The following is a 13,042-nucleotide window of genomic DNA, read 5'->3' on the forward strand; positions in this document are numbered from 1 at the left end:
TTTCTCCCTCCCTTCCCCTCTCTAAAAAAATTTTTTTTTTTAAATACAAGAACTCTTTAAACTATAGGCATTTACCAATATCGAACCTTAAAAGTTTATTCATGTGTCTCTTATTTCTCTTTTAGTCTATAAGCTTCCCCTCTCTTATTTTTTTCCTCGCACTTTATTTGCCAAAGGCAGTTTTCTCCTGAAATCTACCACTGTCTGGATTTTGCTCAGTCTCCATAATATCCTTTAATAGTTATTTCCTGTTAGTAGTCAGATCTAAAAGCTTCATGAGAGTCAGGTTACTTTTGTTAGCAAGAATACTCAACAGGTATTTTGTGTACAGTACCTACATCAGGAAACACATAATGATCGGCTGTCTCTCTTTTTTGTGGTTGATGATCAACCTAGGTCTAATTTTATCTTTCTTTCTTCATTTATTACCTGGAATACTTCTCAAGAAATTCCCCCATAATAACTATATTTTTCTGAAGTATAATCTATGTACGAAAGATATGTTTGATTTTTTTCTCTTCGTTTATCAGTTTTTGAAATTAGTTCCATATCATACAAGATGACTAGTAAACTTTTTTGAAGTATCAATATTAATTCAGTGATTTAAACATATTTCAACCCACTACCATTATTATTATTATTAACGCTCAATTTCTCCCATTTTGGGCCAAGGGGAGTCTTTTTATATTGCCCAAAGAGTCATTTAAGACAATCTCAATCATCTTGGATACTTTCCCTGACATTTTATATGACAAGATATTCCAGAGTCATTTTGTACTTTTCTTGTCTCTCACTTGGAATCAGTATACTCTCTAAGGAGCCCTGATCACTTCTACTGTAAATGCTACTTTTATCTTGCAAAAACAATATGACTAAGAACTTTGAGCTGGGAAGATTATCCTAGATTATCCAGGTAGGCCCTAAATGCAGTCACATGTATCTTTATAAATGGGCAGAGGAAGATTTAATAGAAGAGAACGCAACATGGCCATGAAGGCAGCCACTGGAGAAGGCTGGCAGCCACCAGAAACTGGAAGAGCAAGGTACAGATTCTCACCTAGAGCCTCCTGGCAGATGGCAGCCCGGCCAACACCCTGATTTCAGCCCCGTGATATAGATTTTGGAATCTGGCCTCCAGAACTGAGAAAAAGTAAACTTCTATTGTTTTAGGCCATCAAGTTTATGGTAATTTAGTTATAGCAGCCATAGGAAACTAATAGAAATAAATATCTATATTATTGCTGACAACATAATTCCTAAAAACAATTAAAAATGCTTACAAACACCTAATTCCCAATGTGAAATCTCTACCACTTGAACCATTCTCAATACATCTTTGCTTAAGCTGCTGTTTACATTAACCTGACCCTCAAGCCTGAATTCACTCACTTCTCACTCATCCAGCGCAAATCTTCTCTCTCTTCCTTGAACAAAGTACCAGATAAAACAGTATTTCTTAAACTTTTAATATATATGGGAATCACTTGGGGGATCTTGTTCAAATGCAGACTCTGAATCAGTAGTTTTGAGATGAAGCCTAAAGACTGCATTTCTAAGCTTCCAGATGACACTAAAGTTACTAGTCTGTAAATCATATATTTTGACCTAGAGTATTCTGGCATCTCTGGATCCACCATCTAATTGGCTAATTTTTCAACATGTGTTTTGGCTCTTCTCCCCAGTATGGCTATAAATGATTTGTATTATTTTTATATCAAGACCCCCTCAACATTTATGAAAACCCATTACATAATACAAACTGTCCCTAGGAGCTGGTAGAAAAATGAGGGGAAAGTATCCTGCCTTTTGAGTATACATAATAGGAAAATGAGCTAATAAATTTCAGTTACTATACTGTCCCTTATGACATAAGCACAGGATAGAAACTAAACACTTGCTGAATTGAGAATGAATGGGCATATATTGAATCAAAGTTATAAACTAATAAAAAGATAATAATAAATTATGGAAATTGTTCCCACCAGTTCTAAAATAGTTATTGGTATCCAAAGTCTTGGCTATAGGAGCAGGAACAAACTAAAATGATTTCTTGTTCTTCTTCCTTAAGCCTGGTTGGTATAAGATCAGTCAAATGGACCAAAGACATCAGGGGCAAGAAAAAAAAGGGAAAAAAATGTCTGAAAATAATTCATGAAAGACATGAATAATAATTTTAAAGGCAACAAGTAGTTACGGTACCAAAGACTACATGAGGAACTTAAATTTCTAAATCTCAGGAATTGTTCCAGTGACAAAAGTCCTACTTCTACATTTATGAAATCTTATCTTTCAGGGCCTAGAGGAGTTACGTCAAAAAAGAGTTTCAAAACAGGATGAAAATAAAGACTACCTATACATGAGAAAACATAATGCAATTTTTAAAAAGTGAGTTTGGGTACATTTGAAGAATATAACTATATAAAGAAATAGAACACAATTCCTGTAGGAGACTGCCCTGAGTGGCTTGGTTTCAGGAATTGTAGCTCGGCTGCAAGCTAGGCCCCACCGGCTGGCCTATAAGTCTCGACTAGGAGACCGGGAAGGCTGGAGATGGACATGACCTGACAGCCCATTCAGGGGGTTCCTGTGGGAATTGGATTTAAAGAATGCATATTCTGCTTTGAAGCTTGCTCTGTTTTTCTCATCTCTTAAGTTAACAATAGACCCTGTATAACATCAAATACCTGGAAGGTGTATAAAGCTTTGTACCTGACGTCCCCATAGAGCCAGATTGTTTAACAGATCATAACTGAGAATGTTCACTGTGTTTCTTAAATTTTTATTGATAATCAGTGATTGTTAACAGTAATTCAAGCATTTGAAATTGACTGATGATTTGTGTATCCTGATTCTGTATCCCCTGGATACCTTCCTCAATAAAAGGAGCTTGGAAGGCTTGATTGGGGCTCTTCTTCCCTAGAGAGATCAGCCACCTTTCCTCCTCCCAGACAAAATATGGTGTTTGGGTTATTTATTGTCTCTCATCTGCGATCCCAAGACGACTGCTGGTCAGTGAGTTTCCACCGAGCCGAGGGCATTGAGGGCGGCCTGCCTCAAATTCCATTATAGAAATACTTGCATAAATACAATATATGTATATATAAGGCTAATGATTACAACACTATTGTAACAGAAAAAAAGTTAATCTAAAAGTCCATCAATAAGAGACAGTTTAAATAGATTATGGGGACTTCCAGTCAAAATGGAAGGTAGGTAAACACAGCTTGCCTCTTCGCACAACCACATCAAAAATACAACTAAAATATACAACAACCATCACTTAGAACCGTCACAAATTGAGTTGAATAGAAGCCTGAAAACTACAAAATTAAAGAAACCATATCCATCCAGACTGGTAGGAGGGATGCTGACACAGAACAGTCCCTCACCCACAGCTGGTGGATAAAAATTCAGGAGGGATATCTCGGGAACAAGGAGTCCCAGCCCCATACCAGGCACAGGAAGATAAGTCCCTATAATTTCTGGCTGCAAAAACCAGCAGGGATTGAGTTGATGGAAGAATCTACTGGAGTCCCAAGCAGTTCCTCTTAAAGAACCCACACATCAACTTACTCAGACTCACTTCCTCTGAGCTCCAGCACCAGGGTAGCAGCTTAAAAAGGCACCAGTGGTATAGAGGGAGGAACTGAAGTGTCTGGCATCAAGGCGAGAACTGGGGGACAACTTTCTTCCAGACAGAAAGGTGTGCAGATGCCATTTCCCCTTTTCTGAATCCTCCCCCCACAGAGACATAGAACCAGCAGGTAGGTATCATATCTGAGACTCCAGCAACCTGGCTAACACTGTTTGTCTCACCATGGAGATCCCCTGAGGCTACATCCCACCCAACTTACGGGCCCACCCAGAGTGTTAACAGTGGCTTTTCCAAAAGAATGACTGGTCTTGGCTCATGCTTCACAACTTCACAAGTAACAGCAGCCTCAGTGAGCCCACAGCCTCCATACCTCTTCTTAAGTAGCCCCAGGCCCAGCACTAGCAGCATCCAGCCTAGGTTCACAGCTTGGCTTCACCTGGGAACCTCCAAGCCCAGCACAAGTAGCAGCCATTTGCAGACTGCTTTATAACTCAGGCAGGGTGGCCCGGGACAAAACATAGGTTGAGGCTGACCTTGGCTGCACCACCTGGGAAACCCCATGGCCAGCACATCCAGTAGAGAGCTACAGACCACTTCAGAGGACCACCACCCTGCCCCTGCCAGCTGATCCTCCACGGAGGACAGTGGTTGGTAATCACAGTGGTCACAGCCAGTCCTTGCAGCTGACTGGCCTGGGTAAATCCCTCCCATTCACCTGCCAACAGCAACAAAGGCTCAACTACAAGAGGAGGGTGTACTCATTACACATGAAGGGCACACCTTGAGTATTCCGCTTGGGAGATAAGGGAGGCTGTGCCACTGTACCCTACAGGACACCTACTACATTAGGCCACACTACCAAGGTATGGAGTCAAAGCAGCTCTACCTAATACATAGAAACAAACACAGGGGGCTGTCAGAATGAGGAGACAAAGAAACACGGCCCAAATCAAAGAATAAATCAAAACTCCAGAAAAAAGAACTAAATGAAATGGATATAAGCAATCTATCAGATGTAGAGTTAAAAACACTGGTTATAAGGATGCTTAAGGAACTTAGTGAGGACTTCAACAGCATAAAAAAGACCCAGTCAGAAACAAAGTAGAGTGGCTGAAGCTGAGAATAAAATCAATGATTTGGAACATAAGGAAGCAAAAAACAACCAATTAGAAGAAGAAAAAAAAAGCCTCTGGGACAACTTTAAGAGGTCCAACATTTACATCATAAGGGTGCTAGAAGGAGAAGAGAAAGAGCAAGAAATTGGAAATCTATTTGAAAAAATAATGAAAGAGCCCTAGCTGGTGTGGCTCAGTGAATTGAGTGCCAGCCTGCAAACTGAAGGGTGGCTGGTTCAATTCCCAGTCAGGGCACATGCCTGGGTTGTGGGCCAGGTCCCCAGTTGGGGGCGTGCAAGAAGCACCCACACACTGTTGTTTCTCTTCCTCCTTCTCCCTCCCTTCCCCTCGCTCTAAAAATAAATAAAAATAAAACTTTAAAAAAAAAATAATAATAATGAAAGAAGCTTCCCTGATTTGGTGAAGGAAACAGACATACAATTCCAGGAAGCACATACAGTCCCAAACAAGATGGATGCAAAGAGGCCTACTCCAAGACACATAATTATTAAAATGCCAAAGGTTAAAGATAAAGAAAGAATCTTAAAAATAGCAAGAGAAAAGCAGTTAGTTACCTACAAGGGAGTTCCCATAAGATTGTCAGCTGATTTCTCAAAAGAAACTTTGCAGGCTAAAAAGGACTGGCAACAAATATTCAAAGTCATGAAAAGCAGGGACCTACAGCCAAGATTGCTCTACCCAGCAAAGATATCATTTAGATAAAACTGAAGGGCAGATAAAGAGCTTCCCAGACAAAACTAAAGGAGTTCATCACTACCAACCATTGTTATATGAAATGTTAAAGGGGCTTATTTAAGAAAAAGGTCAAAACTATGAACAATAAAATGTCAATAAATACATATCAACAATTGAATCTAAAAAACAAACTAAGCAAACAAGAACAACAGAGACAGAATCATGGATACAGAGAGCGTTTTGATGGTTGCCTGATGGGAGGATAGCATGGGGGAATGAGTGAAGAGGTGAGGGGATTAAGAAGTACCAACTGGTAGTTACAGAATAGCCATGGGGATGTAAAGTACATTTTGTGAAATGGAGTAGCCAAAGAACTTATAGCACAGACATGAACAATGGTGTGGGGATTGCCTGAGGAAGTGGGAGGTGCTGAGTGGAGGCAGGCAAAGGGGGGAAAATTGAGACAACAGTAATAGCATAACCAATAAAATATAATTTTAAAAATAGATTATGAATAGTCATATAATGAAGTGTTGTGAAATGATTAAAAATGAGCGGCTTTTTTTTTTTACTTATATATAAAATCATCTCTAAGTCATATTAGATGGGAAGTAAAAACAAGGTGGAAAAATGCACAGGTAATTTGCAACTGTATGTGGAAAAAATACATTTATTTGCTTGACTACATAAACAATACTCCTAAAGTCTTGTCAAGGAAGTAGAAAAACAGTAGCTGCCTCGGGAAGGAGGAGGAGACTTACTTTTCCATGTACCTTTAACCCTTTTGGAATTGGGCATGTATTATATTCAAAAGGTAGATTTTAAAGGCTTTTGTAAAAAGCTTAAACAAACCCTAGGGTGAATCAACATATTACACAATTTTGCACAAGGCATAACAACACCATACTGGTGAACCAGAGCTTTTCTTTTTAACATTCTCCCTCAACAATTACTTTTAAAAGGCTAGAAAATAATTCCTGGTTCTCCAAACTATCTCCACCCAGTGAGTCAGCTACTAAAAGGGGTGGGTCTCACTATGGGAGTCTCACAGATGGCATGAAGCCCAGGAACACAAGAGGCAGCTGTTGCAAATTTATGAAATAAATAGGAACAAATAGGAAACAGGAAGGGTGAATTATGATGGCCAACAGCAGATACAATTTTCCAAAACTTGCCTCTTGATTGGGAAGGACCATTTAAATCAGTCAGCAAGGACCCTTGGATAAAGAACTGGGGGCGTGGGTAGCTCCTGCCTGGATAGGGTAGGCAGCCACCACCTGAGAGAAATGAAAAGAGGCTTAAATTTGCAGTGGTCAAAATGAACTCTTCCACCTGCCTATCCAGTCTTGAAACTCCTTCCCAGCCTGAGATAACCCATTACACTCATTATCTAATTAGGACAGATTACTTTACCAGATCAGCTCCCTATCAGCTGGCAAACCTAGGTAGGTGAAAGGTAGTTGGATGACCTCTTCCCATTTGTCACTTTATGGTGGACATCGGCCATTTCCCTCTATCCGGGAAGTGTTCGCACGGGTCGGGTTGAGAACAGCACCCGTTTGCTGCTGATACTGCTCCTGCTCAGAGAATAGGAATCATACCTGGAATGGTATTTCCTTACACACTTTCAATAATTATAAACCTGAACCAGTGTACAACTTTAGGCTTACGCATTGTGTCCTAGGGTTTCCTAAGCGCAATACAAATTTCCGAAGTTTCCCTAAATTTGCTGTGTCACGGGAAAGTCTAGTCACCAGCAGACTCCTGTTTTGGAGCTGCTCATTGGTTTCCCCACTCTGCCTTCCTTGAGGTCAATTCAGCTGGGCCGTCTCCTGGCCCCAGTCCCTCCACCAGTGGTCCACCCGCCCGCGCGCGGGGCGTCACTCCTCCCTCTGATCTCCGGATAGTCGAGCGCCAGACAACTGGAGAACAGGACTTCCGGCCTCCTCGCCTATCCCACCCCAAAGCACCCCCACCGGGCAGCGGGGGTCCGGAGACGCGCACATCGAGTCACCCGCCACCCGCGAGGCCCACAGACCCCTGCACCGTCCTCTAGCGCGGGGTTACACGCGGAGCCCCGGCATCTCCCAGAGGGCGGGCCTCAGAGCGGGCCGGGCCGAGGAGACCGAGAGGGATGAGGGGTGGCAAGGACAGGGGGGCACCGTTCCTCACCTGACACCAGGGAACAGCGTCACAGACCAACCCAGTCGGCAGCAAGATGGAGCCCGGGGCGGGCCCGGAGAGGGCGGGGCGCCGGGGCCGCCGCGCGAGCCCGTTAGGATCACCGCCGCAGCCGGGAACGCCCCTGGGGCAGAAGTGGGGACGTGCCCGGCAGGGGGCGGTGGCCCCAGGACCCCAGCTCCTTCTCTTCCTCCCCGCCCCGCTGCTCCACTTGCGGGGAAAGAAGCTCCCTTCTGTGAACCAACCAGTTTTACCACATTTCTCCACCCCAGGGACCACGCCCCAATCCGGTTTTGGCTCTAGCGAGTGGCTTGGGAGCGGTGCTCAGGAATCCCGAAGCCCCTTCAGTGCTGGGAGGCACAGGGCTGAGACGGGAGGCCAGGTGCAACCTCTCCGCCTCCGATAAGCCGTCTTCCCAGGTATCTTCCAGTGACAAGGACAGGGTCTTTTATTAGCCCTCTGTGAGATGAGTATATATTGGAGTTCCTAGATTGTCGGAACTCGAGATAACACTAATCAAAACCACAAGGGAGGGAGTGGTTGGGTGATTCTAGGCTCCCTTTATACTAGAGCCCTATGATCTGACACTCACCGGCATCCAGCATTTGAGGTAATTAAGGGACCAGACCAGTATCTTCAACTCAATAAGAGAATTTGTATTCCACAGCAGAAACCAGTCGGCTAAAACTACCTTTTACATTGATTCTCAGCGTCTCCAGACCAGAAGCAGCAACATCACCTGCAAACTTGATAGAAAGGCAGGTTATTGGGTTCCATTTTAGATCTACTGAATCAAACTCTAGGGATAGAGGCCAGCAATATGTTTTAACAAGCCCTTCTGGTAACTCTGACGCACAATGAAGCTTGAGAGCCATCAACCTATTACTCTACATGCTTTTCTACCCAAAAGCTTCCTCAGGGGAGTGGACAGCATGGATTAAAATTTCCAATGGGGTGCACTCTCCCTCTAGGGATCCCGCGCAGGCACCTTTCCCTTCCTTTTCCCCTTCTTACCTACCATCCCCACCCTGGCGTGTTACCTCTGTCTCTCTCTGCCCTAAGCTCCAAGGGCCCTTTTGCTACCTCTGTAACTTTCTAAATAAACTTTCTTTTATAATTTGAAAAAAAATTTTTTTTAATTGGGAAAAGGAAGATATAGATGTCCCCAAAAGAAGAATGAAGTGGAAGGTACTTGAGGAAGGTCACTATCGAATTTAAACAAACTGCACAACACTTTGGGTACTCAGCATTTTCCCTACCAGTCTACCTGGCAAATACTGGCCTTTCTGTCCAATCTGCCCCCGAAGACCTCTGGAACTTAAGCATTTCCTAAAAAGCCTGTCTTTACTCATCTTTGCTCTGTATTATTCCCTTGGTGCTCTTATGCCCAACCCTCCCTCTGCCTCAACTACAACCTTAAGAGGATATTTTTCAAAGCTCTTATTTCTAGCCCACTTTCCTGACCTATAGGCCCAAATATCCGATAGCCCAATTCATCCTTTCAATTTGCCATTCTTTCCTGACATACAAGGCCCTTCATGATCAGAGGCCCATTCCTCATGCTTCCTCTGCCTAGAAATCACAGGCTGCCTTTTAGCAATTATTCACCTATTAAGACAATTCAAAACCTTTTCCTGACCTTCTCCTGCTGTTCCTTACCTTTTCTTGGGTAGACCTGATTACACAACTAAAACTTTTATAGATGTCTACTGTGGTACATTTAACAGTGGAGTCATAGCACATGAGCATTTAACTTACCTGTATTCAAACACATAAACTTTGCAAAAACAAAACACCTTTGAAGGTCATCATATGCTCCAGAATTCATGTGAAATAGGAGCCATTGGGTGCCTCCTGGTGCAAACATTCCATTGTATCAGAGTCTACTTTTTCTACAGTTAGATCAGTAATTTCATCCCCCAGGGAACATTTCACAAGGCCTAGAGATGTTTTTGGTTGCCACGATGGAGGTGGGGAAATGTTACTAGTATCAAATGGGTAGAGGCCAGGAGTGCAACTGAACATTCTACAACACACTGGACAGCCCCCTACAGTAAAGACATTTTCAGACCAAAATGTGAATAGTGCTAAGATTAATAACCCTGTATAATCTTTCTAAAGAATAAATTGAGTTATATCATTCCTTTCATTAAACTCCTCCAATAGCTCCCCTCTGGAAACAGAATAAAATCCAAACCCCTGGCCATGGTCTATTAGGCCCTATGTAATCTGGTCCCTGCCTACCTCTCTAACCTCATTCCTCTTCAACTTCCCTCTCAATCACTAAATCTGTTCAAAGTGGTCTTCTGTCCAAAAATACCAAGCTTGTGCCCAAACACACCAAAGACTCTCTGGATGTCCGAATTTGTTATTGCTTCTACTCAGAATGTTCTCCACTATATGTATCATCTCAAATATTACCTGTCTCCTCCAAGAAGGAGGTCGTCGGCAGCCGTCCGTCTCGAGAGACGATGGTGTAGCTTCTTAAGAGTCTATCTGCACCGCCGAGAATGGCTGTGCAGTCCAACTCGGGAGTGACACGGTATCTGTCTCCTCCCGTGTTGAATCGACATCTTATGATGACGCTGGAGTGTCCTCTCCAGTGAAGCTGAAGCTACAGAGCCTGGGCAGGGTGATATGGAGGGTCTGCTGTTGCCCATGCAGCAGACCCCCCCTCTCTTCACAGCTGAAGGGTCCAAGGGAAAGACGGAGTCAATACAGCTTGGCTTCAGGTGCGCCGCAGGAGTTGCCGGTGTTGACTACAACATCAAACCGCCTTAGGGACTCCGGCTCCGGATTTTCTGTCGGGGTTTACTCCCTTAGCCTTTCCCCTGAAGAGGTATGCCGCAAGGCAGCGGAGGTTTTTTGGAGTCAGAGTTTTCCTTCTCTGCCAAGAAGGAGGTATTCCCTAAACATTGTAGCATTAGTAGCAGCCACTGCCATCAACACGACCAGTTACACACATTCATTACCTTATTTAAATTTTTTTTAATCCTCACCGGAGGATTTTTTTAATTGATTTTTTTAGAGAGGGAGAGAAACATTGATGTGAGAGAGAAACATCAATCTGTTGCCTTCCGTATGCACCCAGGGGATCGAACCCAAAACCTAGGTAAGTATCCTGACTGCGGATCAAACCTGCAACATTTTTGGTGTACAGGATGACACTTCAACCAATGGAGTCAACTGGACAGTGCTTTAACTTTCTTTATAGCACTTAAAGGCATCTGAAATTCTGCATGTTTACTGTTTATTTCCCCCTGCTAGAATGTAAGCTCCTTGAGAACATGTATATCTCTAGAGTCTAGTAATAAATGTTCAATAAATATTTGATTGAGTACAACAGGGCCCCCCAAACCCAAACCAACTATTTCATCTGGTAATCAACTAAATAAACAAAGATTTGTTTCTAGTACTGGAAGAAAAACCAGTAAAACTGTTGAGAGAAAGATATGCTGGAATCCAATGTAGTGTAATCCTAAGGGATTTTCAATGTAGTTTGAAATTTTTTAATTTTTATTGATTTTAGAGACAGAGAGGAAAGGAGAGACAGAGCTAGAGAGACAAACATCAACTTGTTGCTCCACTTATTGATGCATTCAGTGGTTGATTCTTTTTTTAAGTATTTATTTATTTATTTATTTTAGAGAGAAGGGAGGGGAGGGGGAAAAAAAGGGAGAGAAATATTGATTAGTTGCCTCTTGAAAGAGTGCCATGACAAGGGACTGGGAGCAGCCCAGGCATGTGTCCTGACCAGGAATCAAACTGGCAACTTTCCCAACCAAGCCATGCCAGCCAGGGCTGATTTTTTTTTTTTTAAATCCTCACCAGAGGACATTTTTCCCCCATTGGTTTTAGAGAGAGGAAGGGCCCTGACCAGTGTGGCTCATTGTACCATGAGGCGAAAGGTCACTGGTTCAATTCTCAGTCGGGGCATGTGCCTAGGTTGCAGTTTGTCAGGGCTCATGGCAGAAGCAACCCATCAATGTTTCTCTCTCACATCAATGTTTCTCTCCCTCTCTTTCTCCCTCCCTTCCCCTCTCATTAAAAATAAATAAAAATCTTTTAAAAGAAAAAAGTAACAGAGAAACATTGTTTGGCTGCCTCTCTTAAGCTCCCTGACTGCAGATCAAACCTGCAACCCAGGTGCAGGTATGTGCACCAAATGAGAATTGAAACTGCAACCTTTTTGGTGCACTGACGACACTCCAACCGAGCCTCACTGGCCAGGGATATTAGTTGATTCTTGATTCTTGCATGTGTACTGCCTACAGCCTAAATGCCCAAGCTTGGCGTATCAGGATGACGTTCTAACCAACTGAGCTACCTGGCCAGGGCTCAATGCAGTTTTGAAAATACAATTCTTTTTCACTTCCCCTGCTGACTTTAGAAATATAACTCTATTATATTGCCTTTGCTTATGTCAGTCCTCTCCCATTAAACTGGAAATACTTTAAGGGCAAAAACCATCTTAGAATCCTCAGTATTTACCATTAAGCTAGGCATTTAGAATTTTGTGTACTACCACCACCATTCTACTGAGTTGGAAATTTTTGTGTCACCTGTTACTGTGTGGTTTGTGTCTCCTGATCAGATTCTAATAGGTATTGTATATCAACTTCATTCACCACAATCAGTAACCCAACCCTAAAGATTTTATTTTCATGTTCTATCTACCAAATGTCACTATTCATTTACCTTACTTGTTATAGCAAGAAGTCACCTCTTCCTTTCCATACCCAACTTAGCTGATACCTGCACTATCTCATCTGAACCATAATAATAGCTTCCCAATTGGTTTTTCCATCATTAAACCATCTTACAGAGTACTGCAGTTCATCTGTTTATGTTATTGAATAAAATTCTAAGTAGTATACATTTAATAGCTATCATTTATTAAGATATGATTTATTAGTATTTTCTCCCATTCTTTTTTTAAAGGTTTATTTATTTATTTTTAGAGAGAGGGGAAGGGATGGAGGAAGAGAGGGAGAGAAACATCGATGTGTGAAGATTTACCCTGTTTTCTTCTATGAGTTGTATAGTTTTAGCTTTTTAGGTCTTTGATCCATTTTGAGTTAATTTTCATGTGTCATGTGAGGTGAACATCCCACTTCATTTCTTTGCTCGTGGATGTCCAGTTGTCCCAGCACCATGTTTAAAAACTATCCTTTTCCCATTGAATGGTTTTGGCACCCTTGTTGAAAATCAATTGACTATAAATGTAAGGATGTATTTCTAGATTCTCAATTTTATTTTATTGTTCTATGTCTGTCCTATGCCAATACCACATTGTCTTGATTACCATTCTTTGAAGTTTTAAAATAGGGGGGTGTGAATCCTCCAACTTTGCAAATATTCTCATTCAACTCTTAATGAAATTCTGGGTACTAGACATTATCCCCATTATACAAATGAGGAAATAAGGAAATGTAAGAAGTTTAGATTTCCCACA

General features: G+C 42.2%; 1 protein-coding gene across 1 annotated transcript in view; it reads right to left on the reverse strand.

Moving 5' to 3' along the window:
* The window catches only part of ANXA7 (annexin A7), a 42,671-nt gene extending 35,031 nt beyond the window's left edge, over positions 1–7,640 (reverse strand). The window contains exon 1 of the mRNA XM_090278204.1: positions 7,579–7,640. The gene's annotated coding sequence lies outside the window, so the exon portion shown is untranslated. The remainder of the gene's footprint in view (positions 1–7,578) is intronic.
* Between the last annotated feature and the right edge of the window lie 5,402 nt (positions 7,641–13,042).

The sequence above is a fragment of the Furipterus horrens genome, unplaced genomic scaffold (assembly GCF_987537825.1).
Source record: "Furipterus horrens unplaced genomic scaffold, mFurHor1.1.pri manual_scaffold_5, whole genome shotgun sequence".
NCBI classification, from domain to species: Eukaryota; Metazoa; Chordata; class Mammalia; order Chiroptera; family Furipteridae; genus Furipterus; species Furipterus horrens.